Source organism: Mycteria americana (genome assembly GCF_035582795.1).
Source record: "Mycteria americana isolate JAX WOST 10 ecotype Jacksonville Zoo and Gardens chromosome Z unlocalized genomic scaffold, USCA_MyAme_1.0 Scaffold_18, whole genome shotgun sequence".
In the NCBI taxonomy this organism is placed as follows: Eukaryota; Metazoa; Chordata; class Aves; order Ciconiiformes; family Ciconiidae; genus Mycteria; species Mycteria americana.
In genome coordinates, this window is record NW_027445436.1 from 793,090 (window position 1) to 812,124 (window position 19,035).

The 19,035-nt window shown below is 43.4% G+C and overlaps 1 long non-coding RNA gene across 2 annotated transcripts in view; it reads right to left on the minus strand.

Annotated features, from left to right (window-relative positions):
- Positions 1-19,035, minus strand: part of LOC142402955 (uncharacterized) — a 904,242-nt gene that overhangs the window by 663,923 nt on the left and 221,284 nt on the right. The window lies entirely within an intron of this gene.

Below are 19,035 nucleotides of genomic sequence, written 5' to 3' on the forward strand. Positions count from 1 at the left end.
GCTACAGTGCTAATTTAATATTCTGCGCATGCTCAAAGGTGAGGGGTCTCTGCTTGGGCCGGGGTCTCCAGCTCGAGGGGTGTGATTTTTAGTATTATAATGAGGGTAGTTCACGTGAGGGTGCTCCTTATCACACTTCTACTAGTTGTTTCAGATGGTTCCCAAAACATCTTAATTAGCTTCCATATTTCTCCAGGATGTGCTTTACTCCCAAGGACAGTAATTCTTGTTTAGACGTTCCGCGTTCCAGTCTGAATCCCCCTTATCAACTTTATGTAAGTCCTGGCCTTCCACCAGCTCCTGATAGACTACACAGTGACTACAGTCATTCCCATGATTTTTAAATCTACTCCTTCGGGCGACAAGTGTAATTCTACATCTAAAGCCTGCAAGAGATCTCTCCCTAACAGGCACACTGGGGAGTCCTCTGCCAATACAAATCACCCCCATATACTCTTGTTTCCTATAGTTACTGATAGGGGTTTGCTCAAATTCTGCTGTCTTTGTCCTGTGACTCCATGTATTAAAATTCTGTCTGTGGTCTGAGACCCTCTCGGGGTAAAATTCAAAAGGGATAACGTGGCTCCTGTATCTACCAATAAGTCAACTTTATGACCTTCAAATTTACCTATAATTTGTCCCTGCTGATCCAAATGGGTTACCCACATGTTTCCTGTTTTATAAAATAACTCATAAAATAGTTAGTGAAACATATACTTGTTAGTGAAGTATGCAGTGCCAGTACCCTCTTATCTGGCCTGAGCATTATCTATTACCTTGAAGATTCTACAATTCTCATATGCTAGTTTCCACTCCTAACTGTGATCCCTTCTTAGCTACTAATAACTCCTATACTATTTCTATTTTATTTTTAAAATATATATATATATGGTTTGTGGTAACACACATACTAAAAATTCCTAATCCTTCTGCTTCCCCTTCAAGATCCGCAGGGTCTCTTCCCTCTAGTCATTGTGATTGTGAGTCTTCCCGGGCCAATTCTTCCCGGGAAGAATGGTATGGGTACCTATCCTCCAGTCGATGACTTAAATACATTAATTTGTGTGGATCCATTCTTGTAATAAACAGCCATTCACCTTGGTATAATTTGATTGCGTGCTTTTTAGATAATTCCGCTGTACCATAAATTTTCTCCCAATTCTGTAAGACCTCGGCCTAGGGCGTCCCCTTTTCTACACGAGGTACATTTCCCATTTCTTTTCCCTAGTATCAGGGTCTCACTTATGTGCGCTTTACGCTGACCAGGCCACGCACCACCCCGATCACTAGTCTCAAGTCTGCTCAGCGAATTTTAACACTCACCTTTTGGAGCCTCCCGTTCCAAAGGTCCCAGGTGAATTCACCCACTGCTGGCAGTTGGATGTTTGGAAGCGGGAGGGTCCAAGGGCGCTGGCCTAGGGTCCCATCTGGGTCGCCAAACTGTTAAAGGAGAAGCCACTGCCCGAGCACTCACACAGCATTCAGGGAGTCGCACACACACCACCCGAGACTTCAACTGCTAGGACCGGAGTCCCTTCACAGCAGGCAGCTCCACGGAGCTGACGGGTGCCCCTTTTCGACTCCTTGCTCACACACACACACACTCTCACTCACTCACTCTCGGGTGCTTCCTCTCCCCTCTGGCTTGACCCTAGGTTTCCCTAAGCAGAGTCTCCGGTACAACGTACGCCAGACAAATTTATTGATTGGTACAGTGGTGAAAACAGCTCGAGCTGGGTGCCTCCGGAGAGGGACCCAGAACAAAGAAATCCCTGGGCAATTATACCCTTACAATCTAAATTCCCCTCCCCTCAGGAGACAGTTTGGACCAATAGTAGTATCAGGGTCTGGGGTCTTCCCGTTCTTCATTGGGCCCTTTCATTGTCTCTAGGCAGGCCGATTCTTCTCTTATCTCTAAGATTGCAGCTTCTGCTAAGGTTGAAGCTTCCTTATCTTTCTGGTTTGCACCGGTTTCGGGGGCCTTCCTTCATGTAGCCAAGTAAAAGTTCAGTGCATGGTCAGCAAATCTGGGTGAAAGTTCACAGCTTGTGGTGTAAGGCTTCAACAAGCCTTGATACTAATGCTATGTATTGGATTCTGTTTGGGCTAGAAAGTGACTACTACAAGTCCAGGCATAGACTTATTTATTTTGGCATATGTATACATAACTTGGCCTCTTATGTACATGGGATGCCTGGTGTGCACTTCTACAGAGCCAGTTGTAGGCTTTCATAAATTATTTCTTCTGCTTTTTGTGAGAAGGCACTGCAAAACAAAACTATGTGCATGATTTTTCATATTATTCTTATTTTAAAATGGAGGGGTACTGGTATTCTTGGCGCTCTTTCCTGTTACCTAGCCTCTTTTTCAGGTCTTCATACTGCTTCTTTGTTCAAAAGTGAAGATGATGAAATATAGAAATCTAATGTTTGGAAATCAAAAGCTGCTGTTACAGTTTTCACGTGCTCCTTTTTTTTGTTTTTATACATAAGCAAATATAACACCTGTGACACCAGTTCTGAAAGTCAGAAGCCTTCTATTGGGGTGACTACTTCTTACAGAGTCGATTTTATATTCACGTCTTTTTATTTCTTTACCCCAAAGATTTTCTCATGATCTGTTATTTCATCCATATCTAAGCATCAGAGGAGCACTCTTTCACCCTGCTCAAAGCACAGTGTGGTACTGCGTGAAAGAAGTGTCTGCATGTACAGTGACAATCTGTTGTGTCTGCTGGCTTTTTAGTATAGCAATATTTTTGCCATCTTATTCTGCAAATAAATAATAATAAATCTATCATTAGACACCAAAGTCTCCTGTAAATCAACAACAGTCATGATTTGATGGACTGAAATACAGTGGAAGGCTATGGGATATACGCAGTACCGTCAATGGGCATGTTCAGGAGTTGCTCAATAGGTAGTTCTTGCAGTCAGTTTTGTCTGATCTGTGATCTTGTAAAGGATCTTTTAATCCTTTTCAAGTCTTTGTATAATAGTAATGGCTTGTTAAATGTTAAAATAAATTTTCTAAGAGTTTAAAAGTGCATTCTCCTTTCAGTATACATGTTGCAGTTTTTAAACATAGCAATAGGCTGAGTCCTTGCAGTGCAGGCAAAATATGATTTACACTTAATTATGAGGGTGTGTATCTGTCTTAACACTCAAAAACTCAAAGAATTTTCCTCTTTAAACTCTGATATGCAGTATATTACAAATAAAACTAAACATCCTCTGCCCTAAAGTATTTCCAGTTTTTAATTACTTAAAACGTTACATTTAATGAAAACTGAAAGGTACAGAAGAAAGATGACAGGATGTGATATTAGTTTTGTAGAAGACTCTTCAGCTTAAGAAAGGTCATTGAGGAAGGGTAACATAGAAATATGTAAAATAATAAGGACATGAAGAAGATGGATGCAGAATGGCTAGTCACTGCCTTATAAAAATGTAGGGGTAGTCAACTGAAATTAGCAACCAGCAGGTTTAAAACAACAAGAAATATTTTTCACAGCCAACTAATGAAGTTGTGGATGATTGGCAGGATGATGCAGGAGCTCAAAGAATTAAGTCTATATGAAAGAGAAATCTATACATCTATAGCTCAGGAAATCTATACATCACAGCATGTCAGGAACCAGGAGGGCATATCTGTGGAAGGGTGGCTCAATTTCTGCTCCATATGTTTACGCCACTGTGAGACACTTGGCAAATGGACCTTAAGTCTAATTCGTTATGGTATTTTTTCACAGAACCACAGAATCACAGAATCGTATAGGTTGGAAAAGACCTTTAAGATCATCAAGTCCAACCATAAACCTAATACTACCAAGACCACCACTATACCATGTCCCTAAGCACCTCATCCAAACGTCCTTTAAATACCTCCAGGGATGACGACTCAACCACTTCCCTGGGCAGCCTGTTCCAATGCTTGATAACCCTTTCAGTGAAGAAAAATTTCCTAATATCCAGTCTAAACCTCCCCTGGTGCAACTTGAGGCCATTTCCTCTCATCCTATCACTTGTTACCTGGGAGAAGAGGCCGACCCCACCTCTCTACAACCTCCTTTCAGGTAGTTGTAGAGAGCAATAAGGTCTCCCCTCAGCCTCCTTTTCTCCAGGCTAAACAACCCCAGTTCCCTCAGCCACTCCTCATAAGACTTCTGCTCTAGACCCTTCACCAGCTTCGTTGCCCTTCTCTGGACACACTCCAGCACCTCAATGTCTCTCTTGTAGTGAGGGGCCCAACACTGAACACAGTAGTCGAGGTGCGGCCTCACTAGTGCTGAGTACAGGGGCATGATCACTTCCCTAGTCCTGCTGGCCACACTATTTTTGATACAAGCCAGGATGCCATTGGCTTTCTTGGCCACCTGGGCACACTGCTGACTCATATTCAGGCGGCTGTCAACCAACACCCCCAGGTCCTTTTCTGCCTGGCAGCTTTCCAGCCACTCTTCCCCAAGCCTGTAGCATTGCATGGGGTTGCTGTGGCCCAAGTGCAGAACCTTGCACTTGCCCTTGTTGAACCCCATACAATTGGCCCCAGCCCATCGATCCAGCCTGTCCAGGTCCCTCTGTACAGCCTTCCTCCCCTCAAGCAGATCAACACTCCCGCACAACTTGGTGTCGTCTGCAAACTTACTGAGGGTGCACTCGATCCCTTCATCCAGATCATATTTTTGCTAAATATGATCTTTGCTAAATATGATCTAAATATGATTTTGCTATTTTTGCTTCATCCAGATCATAACTTTTGCGGGTGGTGAGCGGTTGTAATATTTTTTTTTATATATATATTTTTTTTTTCCCCTCCCTTGGGTTTTGTTCCTCTCTCTCTCTCATTGTTTTTTTCCCTCTCATTATAATTAATTATTATTATTACTATTATTTTGTTCCAATTATTAAACTGTTATTATCTCAACCCATGAGTTTTCTTACTTTTGCTCTTTCGATTCTCTCCCCCATCCCATCGGGGGGGGGGGGAGTGAGCGAGCGGCTGCATGGTGCTTGGCTGCCGGCTGGGGCTAAACCACGACAGTCCTTTTTTGGCGCCCAACGTGGGGCTCGAAGGGTTTGAGATAATAACAGATTAACCAGAGCGTATTAAGGAATTTAGATCTGTTAGTAGTTGTGGGATGTGATATTGATTCGTTTGCTCCTAGCATCAGTTTACCTGATCTGCACCATGCTCATTTCTTTGCTGTACATGTTAAAGATCGGTGTTGGTTTTTGCAGTTTGCTGTGCTCTGCTTTAATTGGTGATGTTTTGCCTGTGAGATTTGTTATTAAAACAGTGACCTTGAGTTTATTTTGGTATCTAAGTGCTGTACTGAAACCGTTACTGTATGTCAGGTATCACCTTATGGAGACATTTCGCAATTATACTTCTTCCTCTGAGAGGTTTTTTATGGAGGAAATGCAGAATTGTACCTTCACTACTTTCTTCTACAATGCTTCCTCCTTCATTACAGTAACTTTTCAGTATTTTGAACAACCTTGGGTAGTTAAGATACATCTATTGGTATTGCTTGGGAATACTGTTTCGATCTTGTCCAGGGTTAGTAAGCAATTTCAGAATATCATCCAGAGGTCTGCCCCAAGGCCAGATAGTTATGAGTGGCAGGGTGTGTGGGATAGCATGGGCAAATGCCTAGGACGGTGGGCACCTCCAGTGTTTTGGAACTTCACCCCTGAACAAGTGCTGAATCCGGAAAAATTAGTAGAATATTTGGAAAAAGTATGCTGTGACTCTGGCAATTCTAAGGAGATACAAATCACTGCAATGTGCTGGGGTCTGGCCCATGCCTACCGAGCCCTGTTTAACGCTACTCAGAACCCTCAAGGATCTGGTGACAAAACAACAGGCACTCCGGCTGCTCCAGCCACCCCTGCGACAGGCACTCCGGCTGCTCCAGCCCCTCCTGCGACAGGCACTCTGGCTGTTCCGATTCCCCCTGCGACAGGCACTGCGGCTGTTCCGATTCCCCCTGCGACAGGCACTGCGGCTGCAGCTGCACCGAACAACTCTGTTACAAGCATTGCGGTTCAAACAGGGAACGAACCCATGTCAGTATCAGTCGCTCCTATACATAAAAAGAAATCCTGGAAGCGAAAGTCAGCTCGTTTAGAAAGGGAAGATGAAGGAGCAGGGCCATCACAGGGAGAGGAAGAGGAAGAGGAAGAACTCGTAAATGAGACCGAAACTACCCGATCCTTATCCCTGAGTGAGCTGCGAGATATGCGAAAAGATTTCAGCCGTCATCCAGGGGAGCACATTGTCACCTGGCTGCTCCGATGCTGGGATAGTGGGGCCAGTAGCCTGGAATTAGAGGGTAAGGAAGCCAAGCAGCTGGGATCCCTTTCTAGGGGAGGGGGCATTGACAAAGCAATTGGAAAAGGGGAACCAGCCCGCAGCCTCTGGAGGCGACTCCTGTCAGCTATGAAGGAAAGATATCCCTTCAAGGAAGATGTTGTATATCGCCCCGGGAAATGGACCACCATGGAGAAAGGTATCCAGTACCTGAGGGAACTAGCTGTGCTGGAAGTGATTTATGTTGACCTGAACGACGTGCGGTCAGCCATAGATCCAGACGAGGTCCAGTGCACAAGACCCATGTGGCGGAAGTTGGTACAAAACGCACTACTGTCGTGTGCCAACTCACTGGCAATACTGACCTGGAAAGATCGAGACGGTCCAACAGTGAATGAAGCTGCTAGTAACCTCCGAGAATACGAAGAAAGTATCTCTTCCTCCTTTGTCTCAGCTGTGCGGGAACTGTCCCAGGAGTTCAAACGGTTCAAAGAAGATTTGTCCTACTCCCTACCTATACGGACCAGTGTCTCAGCTATTAGGAGTCAGCGTTCTTCTGCTCAAGAGAGAGGATATAGAGGGTAGACACCACGGGGCACCCTATGGTTTTACTTGCGTGACCACGGAGAGGACGTGAAGAAGTGGGATGGAAAACCTACCTCAACCCTAGAGGCACGGGTACGTGAGTTGCAAGGAAAAACAATCACCAAAGGGAGTTCTTCCAGGAAAATTGCTGCTCTGGTTTCCAGTGGACAGTTCCCCAGACAGAGTAAGAGGGCTGATTTTACTCCTGATTTTAATGAAGAAATTTCTGACTCATATACACAAGAAAAGGGTAATGAATATTATGACCAGGACTAGGGGGGCCCTGCCTCCAGCCAGGTGGAGGAAAGGGACAACCAGGTTTACTGGACTGTGTGGATTCGATGGCCTGGCACATCAGACCCACAGGAGTATAAGGCTCTAGTAGACACCGGTGCACAGTGTACCCTGATGCCATCAAGCTATATAGGGGCAGAACCCATCTGTATTTGTGGAGTGACAGGGGGATCCCAACAGCTGACTGTATTGGAGGCTGAAGTGAGCCTAACTGGGAATGAGTGGCAGAAGCCCCCCATTGTGACTGGCCCAGAGGCTCCATGCATCCTTGGCATAGACTACCTCAGGAGAGGGTATTTCAAGGACCCAAAAGGGTACCAGTGGGCTTTTGGTATAGCTGCCTTGGAGACGGAAGAAATTAAACAGCTGTCTGCCTTACCCGGTCTTTCAGAGGACCCTTCTGTTGTGGGGTAGCTGAGGGTCGAAGAACAACAGGTGCCAATTGCTACCACAACAGTGCACCGGAGGCAATATCGCACAAACCGAGACTCCCTGATTCCCATCCATGAGCTGATTCGTCGACTGGAGAGCCAAGGAGTGATCAGTAAGCCTCGTTCACCTTTTAACAGTCCCATATGGCCAGTGCAAAAGTCTAATGGAGAGTAGAGACTAACAGTAGGCTATCGTGGCCTGAATGAAGTCACACCGCCACTGAGTGCTGCCGTGCCGGACATGCTGGAACTGCAATACAAACTGGAGTCAAAAGCAGCCAAATGGTATGCTACAACTGATATCGCTACTGCGTTTTTCTCGATCCCTTTGGCAGCAGAGTGCAGGCCACAGTTTGCTTTCTCTTGGAGGGCCGTTCAGTACACCTGGAATCGACTGCCCCAGGGGTGGAAACACAGCCCTACCATTTGCCATGGACTGATTCAGAGTGCATTGGAACAGGGCGAAGCTCCAGAGCATCTGCAATATATTGATGACATTATCGTGTGGGGCAATACAGCAGAGGAATTATTTGAGAAAGGGAAGAAAATAGTCCAGATCCTCCTGAAAGCTGGTTTTGCCATAAACCAAAGTAAGGTCAAGGGACCTGCACAGGAGATCCAGTTTTTAGGAATAAAATGGCAAGATGGACGTCGCCAGATCCCAATGGATGTGATTAACAAAATAACAGCCATGTCTCCACCAACTAGCAAAAAGGAAACACAAGCTTTCTTAGGCGCTGTGGGTTTTTGGAGAATGCATATTCCAAATTACAGTCTGATCATAAGCCCTCTCTGTCAAGTGACCCGGAAGAAGAACAATTTCAAATGGGGCCCTGAGCAATGACAAGCCTTTGAGCAAATTAAACGGGAGATAGTTCATGCAGTAGCCCTTGGGCCAGTCCGGGCAGGGCAAGATGTAAAGAATGTGCTCTACACCGCAGCCGGGGAGAATGGCCCTACCTGGACCCTCCGGCAGAAAGCTCCAGGGGAGACTCGAGGTCGACCCTTAGGGTTTTGGAGTCGGGGATACAGAGGATCCGAGGCCCGCTATACTCCAACTGAAAAAGAGATATTAGCAGCATATGAAGGGGTTCGTGCTGCTTTGGAAGTGGTTGGTACTGAAGCACAACTCCTCTTGGCACCTCGACTGCCGGTGCTGGGTTGGATGTTCAAAGGGAGGGTCCCCTCTACACATCATGCAACTGGTGCTACGTGGAGTAAGTGGGTTGCACTGATTACACAATGGACTCAAATAGGAAACACCAGTCACCCAGGAATCTTGGAAGTAATTATGGACTGGCCGGAAGGCAAAGATTTCGGAATATCACCAGAGGAGGAGGTGACGCGTGCTGAGGAGGCCCCACTGTACAATAAACTACCAGAAAATGAGAAGCAATAGGCCCTGTTCACTGATGGGTCCTGTCGTATTGTAGGAAAGCATCGGAGGTGGAAGGCTGCTGTATGGAGTCCTATAGGACAAGTGGTAGAAACTGCTGAAGGAGATGGTGAATCAAGCCAATTTGCAGAAGTTAAAGCCATTCAGCTGGCTTTAGACATTGCTGAATGAGAAAAGTGGCCAATGCTCTATCTCTATACTGACTCATGGATGGTGGCCAATGCCCTGTGGGGGTGGTTACAGCAATGGAAGCAGAACAATTGGCAGCGCAGAGGCAAACCCCTCTGGGCTGCAGCACTGTGGCAAGATATTGCTGCCTGGGTAGAGAACCTGGTTGTAAAAGTACGTCACGTAGATGCTCACGTACCCAAGAGTTGGGCCACTGAGGAACATCAAAACAACCAGCAGGTGGATCAGGCTGCTAAGAGTGAAGTGGCTCAGGTGGATCTGGACTGGCAACATAAGGGTGAATTATTTATAGCTTGGTGGGCCCATGACACCTCAGGCCATCAAGGAAGAGATGCAACATATAGATGGGCACGTGATCGAGGGGTGGACTTGACCATGGACACTATTGCACAAGTTATCCATGAATGTGAGACATGCGCTGCAATTAAACAAGCCAAGCGGTTAAAGCCTCTGTGGTATGGAGGGTGATGGCTGAAATATAAATATGGGGAGGCCTGGCAGATCGATTATATCACACTCCCACAAACCCACCAAGGCAAGCGCCATGTGCTTACAATGGTGGAAGCAACCACCGGATGGCTGGAAACATATCCTGTGCCCCATGCCACTGCCCGGAACACTATCCTGGGGCTTGAAAAGCAAGCCCCATGGCGACATGGCACCCCAGAGAGAATTGAGTCAGACAACGGGACTCATTTCCAAAACAACCTCATAGACACCTGGGCCAAAGAGCATGGCATTGAGTGGGTATATCACATCCCCTATCATGCACCAGCCTCTGGGAAAATTGAACGATACAATGGACTGTTAAAGCCTACACTGCGAGCAATGGGTTGTGGGACGTTCAAACATTGGGATACACATTTAGCAAAGGTCACCTGGTTAGTCAACACTAGGGGATCTGTCAATCGAGCTGGCCCTGCCCAATCAAAACTTTTACGCACTGTAGAAGGGGATAAGGTCCCTGTAGTGCACATAAAAAAACATGCTGGGGAAGACAGTCTGGGTTACTCCTGCCTCGGGCAAAGGCAAGCCCATTCGTGGGATTGCTTTTGCTCAAGGACCCGGGTGCACTTGGTGGGTAATGCGAAAGGATGGGGAAGTCTGCTGTGTACCTCCAGGGGATTTGATTTTGGGTGAGAATAGCCAATGAACTAAATGGTATGATGTTAACTGCTATATAATACTGTGTGTCATCACTTGTATGATTACTATACCCCATATCAATGGTATTTCAATAAGGATCAACCAGATTAGTGAAGAATGAATTTCGATGAAAGCAAGCAAAGTGCAGTGGTGATGGAACCAGAACTGGCTTCAGCATGCAACAACCCAACACCACACACCATCTCTCCTGCCCTGAAGGACTGTTATGACAGATGGAGCCCAAAGTCATGGACTAAATGAACTTAATAAACATTTTAGAAGGATGGACCATAGACCAAGGGAATGATAATTGTGTGTACATATATAGATATACATACCAAGAGACAGGAAAAGTGGTGGTGATTAATTGTATTAGAAAAGGTAGAACCTGGGCATGACAGAAATGGTATAGAATAAGGGGTGGATACTGTCCTGGTTTCGGCTGGGATAGAGTTAATTTTCTTCCTAGTAGTGGGTATAGTGCTGTGCTTTGGATTTTAGTATAAGAATAATATTGATAACACGCTGATGTTTTGGCTGTCGCTAAGCGGTGTTTACATTGGTCAAGGATTCTTTCCCCCTTCAGCTCCCCATGCTCTGCCAGGTGCCCAAGAAATGGGAGGGGGCACAGCCAGGATAGTTGATCCAAACTGCCCAAAGGGCTATTCCATACCATATGATGTCATGCCCAGTATATAAACTGGGGGCGTTGGCCGGGGGGTAGCGATCATTGCTCGGGGACTGGCTGGGTGTCAGTCGGCGGGTGGTGAGCGGTTGTAATATTTTTTTTTATATATATATATTTTTTTTTCCCCCTCCCTTGGGTTTTGTTCCTCTCTCTCTCTCATTGTTTTTTTCCCTCTCATTATAATTCATTATTATTATTACTATTATTTTGTTCCAATTATTAAACTGTTCTTATCTCAACCCACGAGTTTTCTTACTTTTGCTCTTTCGATTCTCTCCCCCATCCCATCGGGGGGGGGAGTGAGCGAGCGGCTGCGTGGTGCTTGGCTGCCGGCTGGGGCTAAACCACGACAGAAATGCATAACTGAAAATTGATAATTAGAGAAAAAATAAAAGCATGTGATAATGGGAGAAATGTGCACTTAATGCTACCTCTGTAAAACGCCTACAAATACTCACTAAAAATGTGGTGATCTATCTCTTTCATATCCACTCAGAGCTTTTGCAGCCTACATTCATTTAGCAGGATCTAAAGCCTTTTGTGAACTCCTATTAAAAAAAATGGAAGGAAACAAAAAAGGAAAAAAAAAAGAAAAACTCACCACCCAAACTTTACAGTGGCCAGCTTCATGTCAGAAGTTATGTGTTCTCATTAGGTAATATTTTTCCCAGGATTTAGAGTAGCTGGCATTTGATGTCCCAGAAAAGGAAGTGCCTTAACGTAAATCCTATTTTCTTTATATACATTCTTTTCTACTATGTTTGCAGGCTAATTTGTTCTGTCTAAAACAGAGATAATGTAACTTTTCTGTAGCACTTGAAGATGAGCATATCACACTCATCTCAGTCTGCTTTTGTGCTTTCCTGGAGAGATGGAGGGAATGGAAATTGAATGTGGGTAAAGAAACTGGATTTACTATTTTCAAAGCATGACTATGCACTTGAGCCCTGGGGATTTGAAATGCCTGTCTGTATGGCTGATCCTGCACATACTGTTGGTAATAAAGTATAAGACAGAGAAATGTCATTCCCACAATGTCTTTCTCTAATTTTTGTCCTTTACATGTCATCAGTGAGGTCCCATGTGTCTCTTATCCTCACATTGCAGCAGGAAAGACAAATTATTAAGCAGAAGTATGCAGAACTTCTAAACTCAGGAGCCCACTCAGTGGTACAGTGAGATTCTTATTAGTCATCTCTCTACATGTGGGATTTCAGTAACAACTGTCCAAAATTGCCAGAGATGTAATCTGCCATAGAAGTGAATTTGAAGAGTGTTCTGAGTACAGTGAATGTTTCAATAACACTGAATGGCTAAAGCTGTGATTTTCATGTACATATTTGAATTCTGAGTATGCTGTGTTGTTTTTGAAAATTAATGTTTGTCTATATATTGTTAAACACAGGGCAATGTCCATAAAATCTTGTAAAAGTGCAATTTACCACTTACTGGGAAACAATGTGTAAACCACATCATTACAGAGAAGGTAAAATACTTTTCTTGAATCCTTGTCAATACTTTCCTCTTCTATCCCTAAGAAGTGCCACTCAGTAAAAGTAGTAAAGCTTAGTAAAAATGAAGAATATATTTGGTATCTGTTGCCAATGAAGGGCAAAGATTCCCTTGGAGTTCAATTCCAAAGGCCTGGTGGCTCATATCTTTCCTTTTAAAGCCTTCACCATTGACATCTAGTATACTGGACTGTACTCTTAGACATCTTCAGAACAGAGATGCCATGCATGAGAAGTATGCAAAGTGTGTATCTCCTTATTTTTCACAAACTGTACCTGAAAATTTGCCTTGTGAGATGCAAATCCTCAAATACAGCTGTAATGACAGCTCATTTTTTTCCAACAGAGCATCAACTAGGTGGCACGTGTTAGACAATTGGCATCTTCCTTGGTGTATACTACAGACTCTTTCAGAGAAATGTGACCTGTAGCTGTAGCAGGGCTTTAATTCTTTTGTCCTTACTTGATTCCATTTGTGAAGCAAATTATTCTCCAGTGCAAGTCTGTGGAAGAATGGTTAAGTGAAAAAGGACACAGCTTAATTGATGTGAGCAATCCAGCCTTTGATGGGGCCTGGGAGCCAGAGATCAAGGTGAAATTCCCTTGAGAACAGCAGAAGGAGTACTTGGTAAAGCAAGATAAGCGGGACTAAGCCTGGGAAAGTGCTGATAAACCCCCCTTTGTGAACAGTGCGTGAACGGCAACTTTGTACCAATCATATAATTGTTTTAAGCGCGTGGACAAGTATAGTTATCCAATGGAATAGTCGCTGTTAGCGCGTGCTTTGCTTAGCTTCTATATAAACCTGTTAAGTAATCTGAATAAACGAGAACGACCATACTCATATTGAGATTCATCGTTACTCCGGGTCCGTCTCCCACTCCGACATCTGGTAGCAGAGGACGGTTACGCACCGATGAAATCTCCGTGACTGCGGTAAGCAGCTAGAGGAGGGGAGTTGGGAAACCACGGCTGAGAGAAGCGCTGCCTGGGGCAAGAAGCAGGGCAGACGCCGGTGTGAGGTCGCTCCTCACCTCTCAGGCGCAGTGATGGAAACAGAAGCTGCGGCCACGTTGCTCACTGGAATCCTATCTAAGAGAGGGATAGAAGCACCAGTGAAGCAGTTAATAAGGTTGATTAAGTTGGGACAATGTTGGGGTCACTTTTCTGACACCTGCATGTTATCTTCCGTATCGGAATGGCGAGATTTTGGAGGAACAATGTGGCAGAAAACAATAGAGGGGAATGAAAAGGAAGAAAAGGAAATAAAGGCGGTTCGTGGACTCTGGAACATTGTTTTGGAAACTTTGAAAGCGATGAAGGCGGAGAGGGAAGTAGCTTGCGCTGCTGCCCAAATGTTAGGTCCGGGAGTGTCTAAAGATAAGCCCGAAAACAAACCGGGACCTATTGCGCGATTTTTTGGGCTGCCTGCCGTGAGAGGCGCGTCTGGAACTGTCTGTAAAAATGTTTCTGAACTGCGTGTTATGGCGGAATCAGTGCAGGCGCCAGAAAAGGCGGAAGTTCCCGTTAGCAGAGTTAATGCAAACTGTGAAGCGAATGCGGAAGTAGCTCCGCCAAAACCCCCTGGAGGGGCGGGAGCGACAGAACCTACCGACTTGGGCGGAACAGCCTGCCGACTTCCCCCTGCAGCTCCGCCCAGTGAACCACCCTCCGCGCCTCCGTTGCCGCCCTCAACCTCGTTCTATCCGCCTCTACCTCCCTCTACGGAATCCTCTGGAACTACCACATCACCTAACGGGGAGGAGCTGCCACAATCCTCTGATGCCACTGCAAAAGTGTTGCAAGCAGTTTTAAAACGTCTTGATACTCTGGAATTACAAACAAAAAGGAAAGGAGAAGCTGTGCCTCCATGTTTAATGAACCCTCCAGCACTCCCTAGAACCACACGCTGGAGTGGTGTCATCAAAGATGCAATCTTAGAAGGACACTGGAAGCCTGTGGGGGGGGGCTGAAGGCCCTGCGACATTAGCGTTTCCGGTTATACAGGAAAACGGGCAAGGAAAGAGAAGAGAAAAAAAAACAAAAAAACAAAAAAACCACAACAAAAAAAAAAAACCCCAAACAAATATGGACTATATTGCAACTGGTATCCTCTTATGTATGCATATACAAAGGATGATTAGCTGTAAAGCCTTCTGTGAGACATTTTATATGGAAAACTATTTACAAAATGTATCGTGTTGCACCAGACAGCTGCCTAAATTCTGGAATGAATATCTGCTAACCATTTATATGCCAAGATTGTCATTCACAGTTACTTTGTAACTGTATCCAGACCACTAAAGCAAAAACATTACTTGGCAAGTATTATTATTTCATTATTAATCATTATTATTTCATTATAACATTAAATAAAATTAAATATAAAATTAAATAGAATATTAAATATGAAATTAAATTTCATTATAATATTAAATCAATATTATTTCATTATTGATCATTATTGAAATGTTGTGAATGGTAATATGAAAAACTACTCGAGTTCTAGAGATGACTGAGAAGGATTGTCATGCATAGTACTACTTAGTTATTGTAACTTTTCATTGCTTAAATTACAGTTAAACTTTTTTTTTTCCTTTTCACGTTTTAAGCATCTTGATCCTATGACCTAGACATACAGTACTCAAAAAAAAAAAAAAAAAAAAAAAGGGGGGGGGGGTCAAGGGTCTTTCCCCGGATTGCGATGATGAACCTACCCTCCTCAGTATTACTGAGAGAGTGTTCCTGTCCCTGCTCATACCTGGGGGGGCAGCAGGACGAGCCCTGAAACAGGTTGGGTAATTAGCCTGTTGGGCTGAAAAACAAGCAAATGTCACCACCCAGGTAATAGAAACATTATTAGAGGATCAAAATAGCTTACGCCACGCAATTTTGCAAAATAGAGCAGCAATTGATTTTTTGTTATTAGCCCAAGGTCATGGTTGTGAGGATTTTGAAGGCATGTGTTGTATGAACCTGTCTGATCACAGTGAATCAATTCACAAACAACTACGATGGCTGAAAGAGCATGCCAACAAAATTCGACAAAATCAGGGGTTTTTTGATGAATGGTTAACCAGTTTGTTTGGGTCCTTACCATCATGGCTGAAGGGTTTGTTAGCTGAGGGATTACGACTTTTAATAATTTTAGTTATCATAGGTCTGTGTTTTTGTGTAGCATGTAGCTGTGTAAAAAAGGCTTTTAGAACCATGATAAATCATGCCTGGATCGCTCAAAAACAAGAAGGGGGAATTGTGGAAGAATGGTTAAGTGAAAAAGGACACAGCTTAATTGATGTGAGCAATCCAGCCTTTGATGGGGCCTGGGAGCCAGAGATCAAGGTGAAATTCCCTTGAGAACAGCAGAAGGAGTACTTGGTAAAGCAAGATAAGCGGGACTAAGCCTGGGAAAGTGCTGATAAACCCCCCTTTGTGAACAGTGCGTGAACGGCAACTTTGTACCAATCATATAACTGTTTTAAGCGCGTGGACAAGTATAGTTATCCAATGGAATAGTCGCTGTTAGCGCGTGCTTTGCTTAGCTTCTATATAAACCTGTTAAGTAATCTGAATAAACGAGAACGACCATACTCATATTGAGATTCATCGTTACTCCGGGTCCGTCTCCCACTCTGACACAAGTCCATGTGAGTATCTGATATTGCTGCTGCTCAAAGTACATTAGTGGATCTTTTCAGCAAAGGATAAGTGACTTAAGGTTTTTGCTGTAATCATACTCCTTTTATTATCAGTGTTTACATTTTTAAGGGCTTAGAGTAGTCCCTCTGTGAGCCATCTGTCATACTAAGTAGAATGCATCAAAGGTGCTGAGGTAGAATTTGCTTTCTCCCAGTGATATATTGCTACTGTAATTTAAAGTTTTTCCTCCACAAAGTAAGGGAAAATAAATGAAAATGTGGAAGTTTTTCTGCAGTCTTCTTCTACTAACTGGCCACATACAAATGTAAGGTACAAAAAAATGAGACTGAACAAGGACTGATAGAAAATAAACAACAAGCAGAAATTTCTCTGAGTCACCACTTGTCAGATCTGGTTGCTTTATTAGGAGATGACAAAAATGTACAACAGTATTTAGATAGTGTTGCAAATTCTGTTTCCATACTAGCTCCCTAGTGTGTATGTTCCTTACGCCCAGCTTCTCTTTTAAGACTCAGAGGAGCTATTGTTTTTCAGTCCCATAAATCAGTCTCATGTGCCCAGAGGACAATTGAGCTTTAGTACGCTTCTGTGATGAGCTTAAGACTTCACTTTCAAGTTCAATCTTCACTGGTCTTTTTCTACTGACTTTTTTTTTTTTAAGGAAAATTACTATAGACCTTATGGTTTCCCTGGCAACTAACTTGCAACCTGTGTATCTCCCTCTGGTAGGCACCATTAAAGTGCACATCGTTTTACAGATGTTTTTATTTGATGTGCCCACGAGCCTTGGAAGTGGAAAGCATGTCTTATGAAGACATCAGAAAGAACAGCCTTTGCTCCTTTAGCCAATTCCTCCCAGGCTTTCGATTAAAAATAAACCAAGAAATTTTCTCTTTCATTGCTAGCTTCTGAAAATACTAAAATTTGCACTGGGTGTGGAATAGCTGTTGGAGAAGCTCATAATCTGATGAAGGTGATCAACCACTCTGTACCTCTCTACTGGCCTAAAAATGAAACAGAAAGAATGAGAGACATTGTTTTTCCCTCTTTTCTTTCATGATCTCTTGGTAGGCATTGTCTTGCAGCAAAGAACATCTCAGCCCTTTCCTTTGGACCTCCCAATTCTCACCAGATTGGAGCAGGAGGCATGGTCCTCATTTCATGCAACATTTGCACATTTTTTCCCACAAAACTAACACATCTCATATTTTAGATTCTTTCAGGTATAGATGAATGTAGCAGAAAACGTTATTGGTCAGTCAGAAAAGTGAAAAGTGAAACCAATTGATAATGGCATCTTTTGTTACTGAGGGAACTCTACCTATTTCAGCACACCATTTTGTACAATATTACTACTTACTTCCTAATTTTCTGCTTTGATAATAAAAAACTAATTGTGTGCTATTTGAATCTGACAGGCTGTGTTTGATGTGGACAAGAAGAAGGGGTTGACCCTTGTGGAAATCTGGGAAGAACTGTCAGTGGATGATATCAAGAAAAGCACTGGCTGTGACTTCACAGTAAGTCATTTTACAAACAAATATAGTTATTCTGGTGTCAGAACAAATATTCTCCATGAATACTCATCACATTAAGACTTGTAGATGCAGTAAGTTTCCTCATAGGTGAGGGCTGGGTAGATTACCTGTGGGATTTACAATGAAAATAAGAAGAGAATTTAGGGCTAATCTAGTATGATTATATTGAGTATTGGCATTATAAGCTGGGAAAAACAGAAGAGATGGAAAAATGAGTAACAGTAAAAGGACAGTGTGGAAGGGGAACTTTTGTGATGCTTTGAAGAGGGGAGCTGATTCATATCTGAGAGGTGGATGAATATTTATTTTTCCACTGTATAAGTTTACCTAACTCTCTGTTGCTAAGTTTTCATGCTGTCTTTAGGTGGGGTTGTGAGTCTTCTCAACAGGGGCGACTACATGTGTCCAATCTGTGTTACTAGTGCCAATCAATGAAATGCTCTGCTGTTGATATCTTTGCTTTTTCTCTCCCATTGCCTTGTACGAATGAAACTTACGCTCTGCATTAATCCATAAAGCCACTGCCTTTTTACCTTCACATTCTTTCTTAAGTCTCACTTAATGCTAACACAAAACTGGCTTACTAATGGAAAGCTGTAGCACACTAGAGTGTAACTGATTTCATATATGTGGTTGATAACAAATATAGTTTCTTCATGCCCTTGTCTTACATGCTTATTACGAAGTTTTTTTCTTTTGCATTGTGAAGTCTTTTGGGGCAGGTCAGCCCTCTTTTGGCGAGGACAGTGAGTATGACGGTATACAAATTGTGCTGTAAAAATAGTTGGGGAATATTTGGTAATGAAGTACAGTACTCTTCCTCTTTGCAGAGTTTCATGGCAGGGCTAGGGCACATAACTGTAAGATTGCAGAGCAGTTATTATGTGAAAGACTTTGTTATTAAGGCTTTGAACATACTATTGGCAGTAAGTAAAACATTCTGAGCAATGAGCCTGTGGAATTTCATTCATTCCCTGTGTCCATAAGGGAGCATTTTTGATAACCAAATATGATAGTGTATGTTTTTCTTGTGGAGTTCTAAATATGTTAAATAAAGAGCTGTTCACTTCTGAAAATATATTCATTTATCGGAGAAAAATTGTTCAGTTAAAGATGAGTGATCTGCAACTGCAGAGTGCAGGAAACTGCTACAAAATCACTTTGCTCCATTATTAATTTTCCATGTAACATTTTGTGGAAGTCATTATTATTTTTTAATTTACAGTGGAAGCAACCTTCCATATTCAGCAATTCTATGTGCAAAATAAATTATTCATTCAGC